We start from the raw sequence: 14,139 nt of genomic DNA on the forward strand, positions 1-14,139 counted from the left end.
TCTCTGAGGCAAGGGGGGGGGGGGGGGGGGGGGTCCTCTCGCTGCCATCTTTAGTGTGGGCGCGGCTAAGTTCCGGTCCTGGCGGCGCCATCTTTACTGTGGGCTTGGCGGACTTCCGGGCCTGGGCCGCCATCTTTAGTGTGGTCTCGGCTAGGTTCCGGCCCTGGCGGCGCCATCTTTACTGTGGGCTTGGCGGACTTCCGGGCCGGGGCCTTGGAGGACTTCCGGTCGCTCTCTACTTCCGGCGACCGACTTTACCCAAATTAGCGTCCCTCGCTAATTTCTGCGCTTTCGACCCTAAAAATCTTCATGTTAATTCCCCACACACACCCCCCGGGAGAGACGGGAGACCGCAAGTCCCGCCGTGCCGCCGGAACCGTCCCTTAATTTGAGCAGGGAGCGCTGCACCGGCACGAGAGCCACTGCGCATGCGTCGCCGTTCCCGCGCCTGGCTGCCCTTACTTACCACGTGATCGCCGGCGTCTTGCCAACGACTGCGCAGGCGCCGGCGTCGCCACCTTGGTTGCCCCGCCGCCCCACCGCCCGGCTTCGCTTTCTTACTGCCGCTCCCCCTCCACTTTTTCGGCTCCCTGGGGTTCCCCCACCCACATTTTGGGGTCCCCTTCTCACATTTTAGGGATGACCCCGCAATTTACGGTTCGGAGGGGGGGGAAAGGAAACGGGGTGCCCAAGAAGGGGTTTCTTTTTTTTTTTTTTTTCCTCTTTTATTTCATTTTCATTTTATTTCCTTTTTAGGTTTTTTGCTTTGATTTTTTTTTATTTTTCTTTTGTATTTTATGTTTCCTTTTTTATTTCGTTTATTTTTTATTCTCCTCTCCCAGTGCACCCCAGTAACACCCAGTGCTCCCCAACAACCCCCAGTAACACCCAGTGCTCCCCAAAAATTGACCCAAAACCCACCCAAATCGCCCCAAAAACTGACCCAAAACTGACCCCAAAAACTGACCCAAATCATCCCAAAAGCTGACCAGAAACTGACCCAAAACTGACCCCAAAAAATGACCAGAAACTCACCCAAATCACCCAAAAAATGAACAGAAAATGACCCAAATCTCCCCAAAAAATGACCAGAAACTGACCCAAATCACCACGAAAAATGCCCCAAAAACTGACTCAAATCTCCTCAAAAAATGACCGAAAACTCAACCAAATCTCCCCAAAAAATGACCTGAAAATGACCCAAATTACACCAAAAAATGACCAGAAACTGACCCAAATCACCCCAAAAAGGGACCAGAAACTGACCCAAATCACCCCCAAAAAATGACCAGAAACTCAAACAAATCACCTTAAAAAATGACCAGAAACTGCCCCAAATCTCCTCGAAAAAAATGACCAGAATCTGCCCCAAATCTCCCCAAAAAATGACCAGAAACTCACACAAATCTCCCCAAAACCTGACCCTAAAATGACCCAGATCTCCCCAAAAATGACCAGAAACTGCCCCAAATCACCCCAAAAAAATGACCAGAAACTGACCCAAATCTCCTCGAAAAAGGACCAGAATCTGCCCCAAATCTCCCCAAAAAAATGACAAGAAACTGACCCAAATCACCCCAAAAAAATGACCAGAAAGTGACACAAATCACCCCAAAAAAGGACCAGAATCTGCCCCAAATCTCCCCAAAAAATGACAGAAACTAACTCAAATCACCCCAAAAAAATGACCAGAAACTCAAACAAATCACCTTAAAAAATTAAAAGAAACTGCCCCAAATCTCCTCGAAAAAAATGACCAGAAACTGACCCAGATCTCCCCAAAAAATGACCAGAAACTGACCCAAATCACCCCAAAAAAATGACCAGAAAGTGACCCAAATCTCCACATAAAAATGACCAGAAACTGACCCAAATCACCTCGAAAAAGGACCAGAATCTGCCCCAAATCTCCCCAAAAAATGACCAGAAACTCACACAAATCTCCCCAAAAACTCACCCTAAAATGACCCAAATCTCCCATAAAAAATGACAAGAAACTCACACAAATCACCCCAAAAAAATGACCAGAAACTCACACAAATCACCCAAAAAAGGACCAGAATCTGCCCCAAATCTCCTCAAAAAATGACCAGATACAAATCTCCCCAAAACCTGACCCTAAAATGACCCAAATCTCCCCAAAAAATGACCAGAAACTGACACAAATCTCCTCGAAAAATGACCAGAAACTCACCCAAATCTCCCCAAAAAAAGGACCCAGAACTCACCAAAATCTCCCCAAAAAAATGACCATAAACTGACTCAAATCACCCCAAAAAGGGACCAGAAACTGACCCAAATCACCCCCAAAAATGACCAGAAATTGACCCAAATCTCCCCAAAAAATGACCAGAAACTGACCCAAATCACCACGAAAAATGCCCCAAAAACTGACTCAAATCTCCTCAAAAAATGACCAAAAACTCAACCAAATCTCCCCAAAAAATGACCTGAAACTGACCCAAATTACACCAAAAAATGACCAGAAACTGACCCAAATCACCCCCAAAAAATGACCAGAAACTCACACAAATCACCTTAAAAAATGACCAGAAACTCACACAGATCACCTTAAAAAATGACCAGAAACTGCCCCAAATCTCCTCGAAAAAAATGACCAGAATCTGCCCCAAATCTCCCCAAAAAATGACCAGAAACTCACACAAATCTCCCCAAAACCTGACCCTAAAATGACCCAGATCTCCCCAAAAATGACCAGAAACTGCCCCAAATCACCCCAAAAAAATGACCAGAAACTGACCCAAATCTCCTCGAAAAAGGACCAGAATCTGCCCCAAATCTCCCCAAAAAAATGACAAGAAACTGACCCAAATCACCCCAAAAAAATGACCAGAAAGTGACACAAATCACCCCAAAAAAGGACCAGAATCTGCCCCAAATCTCCCCAAAAAATGACAGAAACTAACTCAAATCACCCCAAAAAAATGACCAGAAACTCAAACAAATCACCTTAAAAAATTAAAAGAAACTGCCCCAAATCTCCTCGAAAAAAATGACCAGAAACTGACCCAGATCTCCCCAAAAAATGACCAGAAACTGACCCAAATCACCCCAAAAAAATGACCAGAAAGTGACCCAAATCTCCACATAAAAATGACCAGAAACTGACCCAAATCACCTCGAAAAAGGACCAGAATCTGCCCCAAATCTCCCCAAAAAATGACCAGAAACTCACACAAATCTCCCCAAAAACTGACCCTAAAATGACCCAGATCTCCCCAAAAATGACCAGAAACTGAGCCAAATCACCCAAAAAAGGACCAGAATCTACCCCAAATCTCCTCAAAAAATGACCAAAAATTGACACAAATCTCCCCTAAAAAATGACCAGTAACTCACACAAATCTCCTCGAAAAATGACCAGAAACTGACCCAAATCACCCCAAAAAAATGACCAGAAACTCACACAAATCACCCAAAAAATGACCAGAATCTGCCCCAAATCTCCTCAAAAAATGACCAGAAATTGACACAAATCTCCCCAAAAACTGACCCTAAAATGACCCAAATCCCCCCCAAAAAATGACCAGAAACTCACCCAAATCTCCCCAAAAAAAGGACCCAGAACTCACCAAAATCTCCCCAAAAAAATGACCATAAACTGACTCAAATCACCCCAAAAAGGGACCAGAAACTGACCCAAATCACCCCCAAAAAATGACCAGAAACTCACACAAATCACCTTAAAAAATGACCAGAAACTGCCCCAAATCTCCTCGAAAAAAATGACCAGAATCTGCCCCAAATCTCCTCGAAAAAAATGACCAGAATCTGCCCCAAATCTCCCCAAAAAATGACCAGAAACTCACACAAATCTCCCCAAAACCTGACCCTAAAATGACCCAGATCTCCCCAAAAATGACCAGAAACTGACCAAAATCACCCCAAAAAAATGACCAGAAACTGACCCAAATCACCTCGAAAAAGGACCAGAATCTGCCCCAAATCTCCCCAAAGAATGACCAGAAACTCACACAAATCTCCCCAAAAACTCACCCTAAAATGACCCAAATCTCCCATAAAAAATGACAAGAAACTCACACAAATCACCCCAAAAAAATGACCAGAAACTCACACAAATCACCCAAAAAAGGACCAGAATCTGCCCCAAATCTCCTCAAAAAATGACCAGAAATTGATACAATTCTCCCCAAAACCTGACCCTAAAATGACCCAAATCTCCCCAAAAAATGACCAGAAACTGACCCAAATCTCCTCGAAAAATGACCAGAAACTCACCCAAATCTCCTCAAAAAATGACCAAAAATTGACACAAATCTCCCCTAAAAAATGACCAGTAACTCACACAAATCTCCTCGAAAAATGACCAGAAACTGACCCAAATCACCCCAAAAAAATGACCAGAAACTCACACAAATCACCCAAAAAATGACCAGAATCTGCCCCAAATCTCCTCAAAAAATGACCAGAAATTGACACAAATCTCCCCAAAAACTGACCCTAAAATGACCCAAATCCCCCCCAAAAAATGACCAGAAACTCACCCAAATCTCCCCAAAAAAAGGACCCAGAACTCACCAAAATCTCCCCAAAAAAATGACCATAAACTGACTCAAATCACCCCAAAAAGGGACCAGAAACTGACCCAAATCACCCCCAAAAAATGACCAGAAACTCACACAAATCACCTTAAAAAATGACCAGAAACTGCCCCAAATCTCCTCGAAAAAAATGACCAGAATCTGCCCCAAATCTCCTCGAAAAAAATGACCAGAATCTGCCCCAAATCTCCCCAAAAAATGACCAGAAACTCACACAAATCTCCCCAAAACCTGACCCTAAAATGACCCAGATCTCCCCAAAAATGACCAGAAACTGACCAAAATCACCCCAAAAAAATGACCAGAAACTGACCCAAATCACCTCGAAAAAGGACCAGAATCTGCCCCAAATCTCCCCAAAGAATGACCAGAAACTCACACAAATCTCCCCAAAAACTCACCCTAAAATGACCCAAATCTCCCATAAAAAATGACAAGAAACTCACACAAATCACCCCAAAAAAATGACCAGAAACTCACACAAATCACCCAAAAAAGGACCAGAATCTGCCCCAAATCTCCTCAAAAAATGACCAGAAATTGATACAATTCTCCCCAAAACCTGACCCTAAAATGACCCAAATCTCCCCAAAAAATGACCAGAAACTGACCCAAATCTCCTCGAAAAATGACCAGAAACTCACCCAAATCTCCCCAAAAAAATGACCAGAAACTGACCCAAATCATCCCAAAAAAATGAGAAGAAACTGACCCAAATCACCCCAAAAAAATGACCAGAAACTCACACAAATCACCCAAAAAAGGACCAGAATCTGCCCCAAATCTCCTCAAAAAATGACCAGAAATTGACACAAATCTCCCCAAAACCTGACCCTAAAATGACCCAAATCCCCCCCAAAAAATGACCAGAAACTCACACAAATAACCCCAAAAAATGACCAGAAACTCACCCAAATCTCCCCAAAAAAAGGACCCAGAACTCACCAAAATCTCCCTAAAAAAAATGACCATAAACTGACTCAAATCACCCCAAAAAAATGGCCAGAAACTCACACAAATCACCTTAAAAAATTACCAGAAACTGCCCCAAATCTCCTCGAAAAAAATGACCTGAAACTGACCCAAATCACCCCAAAAAATGACCAGAATCTCACACAGATCTCCCCAAAAAATGACCAGAAACTCACACAAATCACCCCAAAAAATGACCCCATATTGACCCAAATCACCCCCAAAAAAGGCAAGAAACTGATTCAAATCTGCCCAAAAACTGACCCCAAAACTGACCCAAATCACCCCAAAAAATGACCCAAAACTGACCCCAGAAACTGACCCAAATCATCCCAAAAACTGCCCCAAAAGTGACCCACTTTAATTAGGACACTTTCAAGACACTGTAATTAGGAGTACACTGAGCCATAGCCAGGTCGTTCCCACAGACAGCTTCACCGTCCAGTCGTACAAAAAAAAAAGCCCTCGCCGAGGCCTCAGGTAGGACGGTTCCTGACGCTGACCAGGTGAACACCTCCCTGGAAGCCCGCTCCGCTCCTGCCAGGCACTGGGGCTCCCCCAGAGGGGCTCTGCCAAGCACCCAATGGAAATTAAAATGACAGCCCGGGCAAAGGCGCTTCCCGCAGGACCGCTCCTGGCCAAGGCCACCGGTCCGTGCGAGTCAGCCCACTGACCGCCCGGAGTGGGGGGGGATTTTCAGGGGCACGCTTCCAGCTTTTATTCTCCAGAAACTCCAGTTCTTTCTGGCACCGCTTGCCAGAAAGTCTTCCCCTGTTGGAAGAGGTCACTTTAGTCTTTCGAGGGGCCAGAGTGCCAAAGCCCGGCCAGTCCATTCCCACGAGGAAAGGCAGCTTTGTCTTGTACAGGATACTGTGGGGGGCGGGGGGGGAGACACAAAATAAAAGTTTAATTTAAAACAACTGCCTAGAATAGAAAGCAATCCAAACATAAGGCAGACAAGACTCGTGCAAAACTGAATTACATTTGACTTCAAAGGAGAATTATTTCCCTCTGCACCTCAGAGAACGCAATTTTCACCCAGGTCCCGCTTACCATCGTCGCACAAAACGTGCTGACAACATTTTTCGTGACGCCAGTGAAGAGCTATCAGAGCACGCTGCACAGGGAAGCCGAGGCTGCCCCTGGATCCCTGGAAGTGTTCCAGGCCAGGCTGGATGGGACTTGGAGCATCCAGCCGGGGATGAGAGTGGAAGGTGTCCCTGCCCACGGAAGACAGGGTGGCCTTTGAAGGTCTCCTTCAAACCAAATCACTCTGGGATTCCCCTCCAAAATCACTACCAAAGAGACACAGCAATCAAAGCAGAGGGACTGCACTCCCAGCTTTTCTTACCTGCAGGCACGCAGCACAGCACGCTGGACGTAAAAGCCACAGGGTTAGTCCTGCCAGAGGCGTCCGGCACATCCACGGCAACCGAAGGAAAAGAGAGAGCCTGGGAACACGGAGTAAAAGACACTTTAATTAGGACTGCACTGACCAACAGCCAGGTCATTCACACAGACAGCTTCGCTGTCCAGTCACACAAAAAGCACTTACCTACCAGGGCCTCAGTTAGGATGGCTCCTGACGCTGACCAGGTGAACACCTCCCTTTGCCCCGGGGGGTCAAGAATAACATCCCTGGTAAGAAGTCACCCCAGATGACAAAAAGGGAAAATTAGTGAAGCACGGGGTCCTCTTCTGACTAGACTGCCACCGGCATTCAATAGCAAATGCCACGACTGTTCTGTTACAGACGAGAAAACCCTGTTCTCCCAAACAAACAGTGAGGAGATTTATGGGCACGCCTGAAAATTTCCTGTGAGGAACTTTTTGTAACTAAGGAGCAGGTGCTGCCTTGAGTTGAAGGCATCAATTTGACAGACACTTAGTACGGCAAACTCTTCAGCAGAGGAATTAATTGCTGCCTGTTTGAACAGCAGGGGAGAGAAAATGACAGTCGAAGGGAAGACAAGAAAAGCAGAACTGGAATCAGCAGACTTTTCTTCCATCTCTCCCGAGAAAGTCGTGTTTCTCTGTTCTAATAATTCTAGGCCCTTTTCTACACAAAACTTAGACCAAGGCTGAAAAAACAACTAGAAAACACGGAGAGAAGCTTTTTAGAACGTCACGTGACTTTCCCAAACCCATCCCAGAAAAGCAGAACTCGGTAGAATGTACTCACCTCCAGGCCTTTGGTCTTTTTTTCCATAAGCTTCGTCACCTGATGGAAAAAGCAGAGTAGACTCGGTATTTAGGCTCACAACAGGAAAACTTCCCCTTCGTTTCCTAAAAGAAACTACATTAATTTGCACAGCTGCAGGTGCGGATCCAGATGTTAAAGTCTTCCAGCTTTTCAGAGGGTGAGAATGCCCTGCTAAGGAAGGCTGAAAAATGCTCGGAGCCTGCACAGGTCAAAGACCACCTTGATTTTGTCTGTGTTCCAGTCCCTGGCTAAAGAAACGGTAGAACAACTGCAGTTGTTCCTTGCCTTTTCCCTAAGAGGTTTTGCCAGGTGCTGGGCCAGCCCGGGCGCTCCGGGGGAAGGCCGGCAGTGCCAAAACACTGCCGCTTTCCCACGGGCGTCGCTTCCAAGCGCGCCCCCCAGCGCCGGGCCCTGCCTCACAGTCGCCGCCTGGCGGACACGGCCGGGAGCGGCACTGCAGCCGCGCGCGCCACTGCAGCCGCGCGCCCCTCCCCTCCTTGGCGAGACGCGCGGCGCCTTTCGCGAGTACGGGCCTTTCTTCCCTAAAACCTGCCCTTGCCTAGGAAAAGCTGAGCAATTCACAGAGTTGCTGTTTCCACCCCAGCTTCCCAAAGGATTTCTCTCTCCCGGCAGCACAGACAGGGTCCCCGAGGCAGCGCAGACCCTCCCCGCGGGGGGAGTGTGGGGGGGGCGTGGGGGGGTGTGCAATGCCAGGGCACATCCGAACCCGGCCCTGCGGCGGCACGCAGGTGCAAGTTTCTCCGCAGAGGCGAGAAACTTGCCTGTCGCTTCCCCTGCCCGCGGTCCCCGCTGGCCGCGGGAGAGGCAGAAGAGCGGCCGCGCCCCCGCCGCGCCCCCGCCGCTTACCCCGGGGACGATCTCCGTCGGATCTGCCGCCGTGGGTCGCTTCCGGGGGGAGAAAGCGGCGGCGCAGCCCCGAGAGCATCTCCAGGGCACGGCGGGACCGAGCGGGCCGGGAGCGGGAGCGGGAGCGGGAGCGGGAGCGGAGCGGAACGGAACGGGGCGGAGCCGCGCCTGGGGGGGTCCTCGCGCTCCGGCGCGCGCCGCGGCGCCGAGAGGGGGCTGCCCGCGCCGGTGCCTGCCGCCGCCCACGAACCTGCCGCCCGCGCCCGGCGCCGCCGAGCGCCCCGCCCTGTCCCCACAGCGGGAAGAGGCGCGGCGAGACGGCGCTGCGGGCGCGGGGCGGGGGTCCGGGTCGCGGCGGAGGTCAGGCAACAGGATAGACGCCTCTCTGAGGCAAGGGGGGGGGGGGGGGGGGGGGGTCCTCTCGCTGCCATCTTTAGTGTGGGCTCGGCTAAGTTCCGGTCCTGGCGGCGCCATCTTTACTGTGGGCTTGGCGGACTTCCGGGCCTGGGCCGCCATCTTTAGTGTGGTCTCGGCTAGGTTCCGGCCCTGGCGGCGCCATCTTTACTGTGGGCTTGGCGGACTTCCGGGCCGGGACCTCGGAGGACTTCCGGTCGCTCTCTACTTCCGGCGACCGACTTTACCCAAATTAGCGTCCCTCGCTAATTTCTGCGCTTTCGACCCTAAAAATCTTCATGTTAATTCCCCACACACACCCCCCGGGAGAGACGGGAGACCGCAAGTCCCGCCGTGCCGCCGGAACCGTCCCTTAATTTGAGCAGGGAGCGCTGCACCGGCACGAGAGCCACTGCGCATGCGTCGCCGTTCCCGCGCCTGGCTGCCCTTACTTACCACGTGATCGCCGGCGTCTTGCCAACGACTGCGCAGGCGCCGGCGTCGCCACCTTGGCTGCCCCGCCGCCCCACCGCCCGGCTTCGCTTTCTTACTGCCGCTCCCCCTCCACTTTTTCGGCTCCCTGGGGTTCCCCCACCCACATTTTGGGGTCCCCTTCTCACATTTTAGGGGTGACCCCGCAATTTACGGTTCGGAGGGGGGGGAAAGGAAACGGGGTGCCCAAGAAGGGGTTTCTTTTTTTTTTTTTTTTCCTCTTTTATTTCATTTTCATTTTATTTCCTTTTTAGGTTTTTTGCTTTGATTTTTTTTTATTTTTCTTTTGTATTTTATGTTTCCTTTTTTATTTCGTTTATTTTTTATTCTCCTCTCCCAGTGCACCCCAGTAACACCCAGTGCTCCCCAACAACCCCCAGTAACACCCAGTGCTCCCCAAAAATTGACCCAAAACCCACCCAAATCGCCCCAAAAACTGACCCAAAACTGACCCAAATCATCCCAAAAGCTGACCCAAAACTCTGCATTTATTTGGCATCATTTCCTCTCAGAAACAACATCTCCAATTTAGTTGATCGCTAAAGCCATCATTTTAAAATCATCCCAGGAATCAAAAGGGACTGGAAAACACACAGAAATCATTCCTACATCCACCAAATCATTAGGAATTGGAACCCAATTCCCTCATCTCCCTCCTTGTTTTTCTTGGCTGGAAAACCTGATGATCCCCACTGGCTATTTTTAGGCTGGTTTTCTTCCACAGCTCCTTTCTCCCGGCTGAAACCTCCTGGCATACTCAGGGCTTATCTGGAGGGAAACCCCTCTGAGGTATTTCGTCTCGTGGCAATTCTGTGGGATGAAGAAGTAAAAAAAGCACGTCAAGAGCTCCTTCTACCCCCTTCCCTCGCAAACACCCTCCCAGTTTGTCGTCGGCAGCTCCATCCCCCTGGCACCCGCATCCAACGCTTCGGCTCCGTGGGAAAGGGACAGCAAGTGCAGGAGCAAGCTCAGTGCTGGGCAGGGGCTCCCTGGGGAACGGCACTTCAGCGCTTTAGTCCATGGCCTTTCCTGCTGCCCTCCCTCCCGGAGGCAGAGGATGACCTGTCCCTTGTTTCTCCCACGCTCGCAGACCCAGGTCCTGCTCTTTTGGCCCCACTTTTCTTAGCAGACCTGGCATCATTTTCCAGGGTCCCCAGGAAACATCTGCACTTGACCCATTGCTAAGTGCAGAGCACAGGGCAAGGGAAGGACAAATTTCTCACCACCCACCACCTGGAACTTTCCTTCTCCACAGCACGCTCCCGTTCCCGCTGTCTCTGGAGGTGCCTGCATGAGTCCTCCTTGTCCCAGCACCTAAGAGAATGTCATTTTCACCCAGGTCCTGCTTACCGTCGTCCAACAAAACACGCTGACAACATTTTTCATGATGCCAGTGGAGAGACATTAGAGCACACTGCACAGGGAAGCTGAGGCTGCCCCATCCCTGGAAGTGTTCCAGGCCAGGCTGGACGGGACTTGGAGCAACCGGGGACAGTGGAAGGTGTCCCTGCCCACGGAAGACAGGGTGGCCTTTGAAGGTCTCCTTCAAACCAAATCACTCTGGGATTCCCCTCCAAAATCACTACCAAAGAGACACAGCAATCAAAGCAGAGGGACTGCACTCCCAGATTTTCTGACCTGCAGGCACGCAGCACAGCACGCTGGACGTAAAAGCCACAGGGTTAGTCCTGCCAGAGGCGTCCGGCACATCCACGGCAACCGAAGGAAAAGAGGGAGCCTGGGAACATGGAGTAAAAGACACTTTAATTAGGAGTACACTGAGCCATAGCCAGGTCGTTCCCACAGACAGCTTCACCGTCCAGTCGTACAAAAAAAAAAGCCCTCGCCGAGGCCTCAGGTAGGACGGTTCCTGACGCTGACCAGGTGAACACCTCCCTGGAAGCCCGCTCCGCTCCTGCCAGGCACTGGGGCTCCCCCAGAGGGGCTCTGCCAAGCACCCAATGGAAATTAAAATGACAGCCCGGGCAAAGGCGCTTCCCGCAGGACCGCTCCTGGCCAAGGCCACCGGTCCGTGCGAGTCAGCCCACTGACCGCCCGGAGTGGGGGGGGATTTTCAGGGGCACGCTTCCAGCTTTTATTCTCCAGAAACTCCAGTTCTTTCTGGCACCGCTTGCCAGAAAGTCTTCCCCTGTTGGAAGAGGTCACTTTAGTCTTTCGAGGGGCCAGATTGCCAAAGCCCGGCCAGTCCATTCCCACGAGGAAAGGCAGCTTTGTCTTGTACAGGATACTGTGGGGGTGGGGGGGGGAGACACAAAATAAAAGTTTAATTTAAAACAACTGCCTAGAATAGAAAGCAATTCAAACATAAGGCAGACAAGACTCGTGCAAAACTGAATTACATTTGACTTCAAAGGAGAATTATTTCCCTCTGCACCTCAGAGAACCCCAATTTTCACCCAGGTCCTGCTTACCATTGTCGCACAAAACGTGCTGACAAAATTTTTCGCGATGCCAGCGGAGAGGTATCAGAGCATACTGCACAGGGAAGCTGAGGCTGCCCCTGGATCCCTGCAAGTGTTCCAGGCCAGGCTGGATGGGACTTGGAGCAACCGGGGTACAGTGGAAGGTGTCTCTGCCCATGCAAGACAGGGTGGCCTTTAAAGGTCCCCTTCAAACCAAATCGCTCTGGGATTCCCCTCCAAAATCACTACCAAAGAGACACAGCAATCAAAGCAGAGGGACTGCACTCCCAGCTTTTCTTACCTGCAGGCACGTTGGACATAAAAGCCACAGGGTTAGTCCTGCCAGAGGCGTCCGGCACATCCACGGCGACTGAAGGAAAAGAGGGACCCTGCACAGGTCAAAGACCACCTTGATTTTGTCTGTGTTCCAGTCCCTGGCTAAAGAAACGGTAGAACAACCGCAGTTGCTCCCTGCCTTTTCACTAAGGGGTTTTGCCAGGTGCTGGGCCAGCCCGGGCACTCCCGGGGGCAGCCAGAGCTTTCTGCGGTGGCCCCTTTTCCCCGGGAGGAATCTCCGTCCCTATTCGATTCTGGGAATCGGACTGGCAACGCAAGCCAAGTCACCGGCACAATTCTGGACCTTTGGTCTCCTCAGAGCGCCCACGGCGAGGGGAAAAAGCACCTTTGGGTCACTGTCCCGAGGATGGAAACAAACAAAAAACCACGACACCGGACTGAATTCCCCCGCAGAAGCCCAAATTCACCGAACGCTTGCTGAACTCAGCAGGGACACACTCCCTCTACGCCTCCGACTCCGGATTTAAGCTCGGAGAAGCCCGGCAGTGCCAAAACACTGCCGCTTTCCCACGGGCGTCGCTTGCGAGCCCGCCCCGAGCGCCGGGCCCTGCCTCACAGTCGCCGTCTGGCGGACACGGCCGGGTGCGGCACTGCAGCCGCGCGCGCCACTGCAGCCGCGCGCCCCCCCCCTCCTTGGCGAGACGCGCGGCGCCTTTCGCGAGTACGGGCCTTTCTTCCCTAAAACCTGCCCTTGCCTAGGAAAAGCTGAGCAATTCACAGAGTTGCTGTTTCCACCCCAGCTTCCCAAAGGATTTCTCTCTCCCGGCAGCACAGACAGGGTCCCCGAGGCAGCGCAGACCCTCCCCGCGGGGGGGGGAGGGTGTGTGCGATGCCAGGGCACATCCGAACCCGGCCCTGCGGCGGCACGCAGGTGCAAGTTTCTCCGCAGAGGCGAGAAACTTGCCTGTCGCTTCCCCTGCCGGCAGTCGCCGATGGCCGCGGGAGAGGCAGAAGAGCGGCCGCGCCACCGCCGCGCCCCCGCCGCGCCCCGCGCGCTTACCCCGGGGACGATCTCCGTCGGATCTGCCGCCGTGGGTCGCTTCCGTGGGGGAAAAAGCGGCGGCGCAGCTCCGACAGCATCTCCAGGGCACGGCGGGACCGAGCGGAGCGGGAGCGGAGCGGAACGGGGCGGCCGGGCGGCGCCGCGTGTGCACCTGGGAGTCGTCGCGCGACCGCCGCGCACCGCGGCGCAGAGAGGGGGCTGCCCGCGCCGGTGCCTGCCGCCGCCCACGAACCTGCCGCCCGCGCCCGGCGCCGCCGAGCGCCCCGCCCTGTCCCCACAGCGGGAAGAGGCGCGGCGAGACGGCGCTGCGGGCGCGGGGCGGGGGTCCGGGTCGCGGCGGAGGTCAGGCAACAGGATAGACGCCTCTCTGAGGCAAGGGGGGGGGGGAGGGGGGAGGGGGGGCGTGTCCTCTCGCTGCCGCCTTTAGTGTGGGCTCGGCTAAGTTCCGGTCCTGGCGGCGCCATCTTTACTGTGGGCTTGGCGGACTTCCGGGCCTGGGCCGCCATCTTTAGTGTGGTCTCGGCTAGGTTCCGGCCCTGTCGGCGCCATCTTTACTGTGGGCTTGGCGGACTTCCGGGCCGGGACCTCGGAGGACTTCCGGTCGCTCTCTACTTCCGGCGACCGACTTTACCCAAATTAGCGTCCCTCGCTAATTTCTGCGCTTTCGACCCTAAAAATCTTCATGTTAATTCCCCCCACACACCCCCCGGGAGAGATGGGAGGCCGCGAGTCCCGCCGTGCCGCCGGAACCGTCCCTTAATTTGAGCAGGGAGCGCTGCACCGGCACGAGAGCCACTGCGCATGCGTCGCCGTTCCCGCGCCTGGCTGCCCTTACTTACCACGTGA

This window comes from Chiroxiphia lanceolata, chromosome 27, assembly GCF_009829145.1.
Source record: "Chiroxiphia lanceolata isolate bChiLan1 chromosome 27, bChiLan1.pri, whole genome shotgun sequence".
NCBI classification, from domain to species: Eukaryota; Metazoa; Chordata; class Aves; order Passeriformes; family Pipridae; genus Chiroxiphia; species Chiroxiphia lanceolata.